The sequence below is a fragment of the Cibotium barometz genome, chromosome 31 (assembly GCF_041138505.1).
Source record: "Cibotium barometz isolate CiBa-2024 chromosome 31, ASM4113850v1, whole genome shotgun sequence".
Taxonomy (NCBI): Eukaryota; Viridiplantae; Streptophyta; class Polypodiopsida; order Cyatheales; family Cibotiaceae; genus Cibotium; species Cibotium barometz.
The window spans coordinates 14,529,531-14,535,785 of NC_141076.1; positions in this window are offsets into that span (position 1 = coordinate 14,529,531).

Below are 6,255 nucleotides of genomic sequence, written 5' to 3' on the forward strand. Positions count from 1 at the left end.
AGCTTTCTGCTAATTTATAAATATATATTCACTCGTCCCAAAAAAATAAAAAATATGAATTTTTCGATACCTAATAAGGGAGAGAGAAAAAATAAAGTATATTACACGAGTGCATTTCACATGACTTCCTGATATGATTTCATTGTCATGTTTTTGGTCTTGTCCTTTTTGCAAGGCATAGTAAATACTTGGTGGGATTTACTTTCGCAAGTGCCTTAGTGATCCAAGCCACTACTCGAAAGAAATATTTTTTCAACCCTTAAAATTAAAGGCAATCGGTAGGCTTAATTAGGATTTAGACTTAAAAATCACGAGAAATCGTATGAATGCCAAGATTTATAACTAAAATGTGCATATTTCAACCCTTAAAATTAAAAGCAATCTCGAATTTCAACCGGGATTTCTAAATTAAAAGAAAAAATTACACTATGAACCGGGTTATGTGACTTGATCTAAGCACTAACATGAAATTTCAAAATTGTTTTTTGTGAGTACTTGAATATATCATGTATTTGAGTTTTCTATGGTGCTAATTTTCTGTGAGTACTTCAAAGTTGAATATACTTATGTGTTCTTTGACTTTGGTCTTTGAAACTTAATGCAAGTTATTTCATGAACGTAACAAGACATTCTTTTGTAAAAAAAAATTTCTTAGTACTTGATTATACTTATGTGTTCTCTGAGTTTAGTTTCCTTCTAAAGTGATGGCTATTGAAAATTATTGTAAGTTACTTTGTATGAATAACAAGACAGTCTTTTACAGATGGGTCGTTGCAACTTATTTTCTTTCGTTATTGTAAGTTATTTTGTGTGACTAACAAGACACCCTTTTGCAAATGGGTAGTTGCAACTTATTTTCTTTACATATTAAAATATAAAATTTTATAGTACTATTCATATGTCTCTTTACTAGACAAAAATTTGATTATTAGGCTCCTTTTCAATTTGTCTTATAGTAGAAGCTTTGGAAATGTTTTTTGATAAGACCTCAATATGATCCCTAGCATGCTAAAAGTACTATTTGGTTTCATGTGATGGTCTAAAGGTTGTTAAAGTTTCATCTAGTTTTCATCGAGAAAAGAGTTACATGGCCAAATGGCACTAAGGCTTCTACCTATTTTTCTATGATGGCGCCCTTAAAAAGAGATACACCCTTGATACACACGTCTTTGCTATTCTTGAGTGAAAGGAACCGTACTCCTTGCCTTGAATAATAGAGTAAGACATATTAATGAATTCCCAAGGGCTCTTTTTAATCTACTAGGTAACTAATAACATTAATCGACTAAGTTAAAGGCGCCACCCTCCTCATATGAATAAGAAAAAATACAGTTTGAATGCTTGAAATGTTGTACTAGAACGCTACACAAAAGTATGTGAAAGAAACTTTTTAACCGAACAAATGGCAGAATTGTGTAAACGCTACCTATTTTCTTTATTTTTCATAATCTATCTAAACTCTCAATACCATTATACAAGTATATAAAAAAACTACCAACAAAATTTTTATTTGCTAGCATAAATTTTGTAATGAGACATACAACTTTACATTATTGGATTTCACAAAAAAGATAACTTAAAACATTATGTCACACTAAAAGTACCTTCATGGCACTACATTACCAAATACTAAGATCACTTCTCAATTATTTGTCTCAAGAAATTCATAGTTTGCTCGAAATATAGATCCAAGAAAATACATAAACTATGAACTTCAACATCTTTGAAATATAATATGTTGATTTAATGATTGGATACTTTTTTCCTTGTCCATTTACTCCTTTCTTTAATCAGTCGTAGATTAGACTTTTAAGTTAGATGATAATTTCTAGTGGGATTATAGAAATGCACTTGAATTGCATTCATAACCAATACCCTTAGGATCTTTACATCTAGGTTTGATTATCTTGCTCATAACCAAAAGCCAACATTGTAAAAATGGTCCACTCATACATCTCCTTAACATTTCCATCGTGTCTTATGTTATTACCATCTACACTTTAAGGACCTTATCAAACTAACATAGATTTTCCACGTTTCTTTACAACCATTTGCATCAAGTCTCATAGAATAGAAGGCTCACTAGCATTATCTCTTGCCAAGTTTCCAATGTTAATATCGCCTTCCAAAGCTCAAATAAAAGGATGTCTTGACATTGTTATGTGGTGAGATATGCTTATTTTGTCCCCTCTACGCATTCCAAACTAGCTCCTTAAAAAGAACATCTTTATTTTGAACCGTTTCCTTGATTTCTTGAAAGTTTTTTAAGTAATAGCACATTTAAGTAATATTTCTTTTTTTTTCAATGTTTCAATACTTGAAGAGCTTGTATTTTTTGCTCTTTGTTAGAATGGTGAACACCACTCTAACAATGGTAGAGAGTGGTGTTTTGAAATATCTTTTAGAGTGGTGGGAACAAAAAAAGGAAAGCTTTCAATTGGAATCCAAGATTTTGAAATTAAATTTCCTCTTTGGCTACTAATAGGGTTGGTGATAAACGCTCAAAGCTCTTATGGGATGTAGCATCCCCAACAAAAGCTTCCCTCTTCAGCTTATCTGTTATTAATGGAGCTATAATGTGAGCATAATTCTCACTAACCTTTTTATTCAAGGATGATAAACCCAAGAATCTCCTCAATTATGTGATATTGGTAGAAGCTAGCCAATTCTTCATATATTCCACCTTCTTAGGATCCACCCTTATACCATTTCTTCCCACAATGTGATCACTTCACTTACCATGGGCATGAATGTGTTTTTACTCTCCTTTGCATCTTTTACTAATCACCACTCTTCATCCTAATTTTGTGGTAGCCCAATCTCAAGTTAATCTTGAAAGTGAATAATCTTACATATTTCACTCATCCAAAAGATGATGTATTCTTTGAATGGGATAACTATTTCTTGATAGAGATATTATTTGAGTCTCGATAATCAATGCACTTATGAAAAGTATCATCTTTGTTCTTCACCAAAAATAAAGAATATGGTATTGAATAGTTAATTTAGTACCATCTTAATCTTTAAAAAAATATTCCAAATTAAATTTTATGTAAGCCACTTAATTTATCATACAAGTCCTAATCATGGTTGCTAACATTGACAAGAACCCTTGTGCATCAAATTCGACAGGAACGGATGAAAACACCAGGCTTTTCATTGTTTACTTGTAAATTTATTTTAACAATCACTACAAGAGAATCATTGTTTTTTTACGCTTACTTTCCATGCCTGGTCACGTTGTCGATATGTGTGTCAACATAGATGTCAAATTATAGGTGGAAAAAGGCGTGGGAATACCCGTCGAAATATACGTGGAAACAGGCACTACAAGACACTGTGGCCATACACGCGTTCCATACATGCGATAAGTTACGGGCGCATGTATGGTCGCGCATGTATTTGAATAGTATTGGGCGTGTGTATATTGGCATCTAAATTCGCGTGTATTGAACTTTAAGTAACGCGTCTACCAGCACGTGTATAAGCGCGTGTATATACACGCATGAATACACGCATGAATACACGCATCAATACATGCTTTATTTGGAAAAACTAAATTCCTTTACAAAATTAAAAACTATTTTCTTTAAACCATCTCATAGTACATATTACAATATATATCATTACACAATCCCACTACATGCATTTACAACAATAAATCATGAGATAATTAAAAGACAACATATACAATAGAAATGTCATTAATTTAGAACGATACAGTGATGGATTGGTTAGGGTTTGATCTCATCTTCAATAAGATCCATCCTTGCCAAACGATCAACATCAATATCCATTTGATCAATTTGTAAGGCTACGATTAAATTTATTCCACTATCGATATTCTGTCCATTGATAATGGTATCGATGTCCTGATCATCCTCATCAACATCACCATCATCCTCAATGGTAGGGTTATTCTCATGATCATGAGAAATGGCATGCTCATCCTCATTATCATGATCATCTCTTATTTCTTGATCTCATCGATCACAACATCTTCATTGGCATGTTCGACATCATCTTCATTGTGGCTTGTTACATCCTCCATATGCTCCATATCAGTGAATGTATTATACATCACTTTGGAATGTGGTGCAATAGGGATGACGTACCACCATTTAATGTCATGCACCATTGGCAGATAGATAACCTACTCAAATACACATACTGCAGTAATTAATTAGCATATCAAAAGTCAAGGGATACGCGAGCTTAGATATGTATGTACATGAAACACATTAGTAAAAAAATGCATACCTGCTCACATTGTTGTGGCAATACAAGCCTATCTTTCTTTGTTTGCCAAAACTTTGTAGAGTCAATAGTTACATAGCCACTTGCATGGCATTTTATCGTTGCATTAGGCCCTTTTTCCACCACGTTCATTTGCCATTTGACATCCAAAACATACACAAAGAAGCGACAAAAGTCAAGCCTAAATATGTCTTGGATTGTGCCACAATAATCATCCATTTTTCCATTAGCTCCCTCAAAGCTACTAATGACACCGCAATCTTGTGTATTCCTCTTTTCATCAATTCTTTGTGTTCGAAAATGCTTGCCTTCACACCATATAGCATTGAACATAGTGCACTGGACCAAAATAGAAGCAATATTTGTGTAAGCAATGTGAATAAATATTAAAAGCAAATCACTTACAACTAATGCAAAACATTAGTTCTATGTACCTTTAACATGCATCCTCATGCATACTCCCATTCTTCCGCCGTGATATCGCTCTCTGCTCTCTCCATTTCCTCATGCAACCAATCAACATGGATATCATTCGGAAGTGTTGCTAGATGCTTAGGGTACGCCTTACGAGAGCCATGTTGCCTCCGAAAGAGAGCTCTTTCTGCTTGCCTTTTTGTCTTTGCATCCTCATATCTTGTAACCCATCTGCTCATCACATCACTATTAAGGATGCAAGTGAAATTGAGATCATCAATCAATGTTCTGTCAATTACTTTACTCTGTCCTTTTCCTTGAGGCATAATAGAGGTCATCCTCAAGTCCTCTTCATTGCTCCATAGTCGTGGCAAAGAGCTATCCACCTGACTAAGAAATTCTGAAATATATACAAGAGACTCTTGTATCAACCAACCCTCGGCCATGCTTCCTTTGGGCCTTGCACTTTGCCTCACAAAGTCTTTTAAGGTCTTCATGAAGCGCTCTAGGAAGAACATCCAACGTGCATGCACAGTGCCACATAAAGCAATTTCGTCTCTAAATGCACAATGAGATGTAGTTGACTTGTGAGAATGGTTCGCGGTCTCCTCTACCAAACAAACCACCTCCACTGCCATAACACGCGCATCATTCAACGTGGCTGGATAAATTGCTTTGGAACTAACATATCTGAAAAATAAATGAATAGTAGATTATACCTCATGCACGTTCATTTTGCAAGGTTTAATGAAGGGTGATCTGACATGGGTTTTACATACCTCACAAGCTCGCCCATCTTATAAATACGTTTTTTTAAACTCTTATTTGCACAATGGTCAATGCTAGTAGGTAGTATGAACTGCGCACATAAGAGCACATGTATATATGGTTTATGGCATTACAAAATTGAATTTCAACGTACAAGACTTGGAAAACACTTACTTGGAGCATCTTGTGCCAATCGTGGGACTTCAACCCATATAGTTGCTCAACGCCTCTTTTCTTAGTGGTTGTTGTAAAGGCTCCCTTCAATGATCTCATGCATCGAGTGGGAGTACGCAAAGTGGTGATGACCTGCTTTACCTGCTTCTCCTCTTTCTTTGATATAATCCATGGTGCAGGCGGAAGACGAACGTGCCCACCCTCCTCTCGTGTGGCCAAGCTTGACGCATACGTCTTGCGACCCGCAAGTCCTCCCGTACGCTAACATTGTCTCGTTTACCAATAACATGTTTCCAAATACCAAATCCCACATTCTTGAAGATGTGCATGGGATCAAGAAGATGGTTGACCTTAAGATGGGTCCAATATGGTAGCCGAAAAAAATGGAGTACCTACACAAGGGATTTCTCTATGTGATCTTTAAGACAATTAGAGACTACACAAAACAAGATTGAAAAACATTACTATACCTATTCATGCCATCTGCAGGAAGAATATTTGTAGACTCCCAAATACGCTTCCAATCTTTTGCACAAGGTGTTGTGGAGGAATGTTACTCTTACTAGCAACATATTTAGGATGATCTGACGGGAGAAATCGATGATGATTATCGAATATGGTCTTACACAAACCGTCAGCATA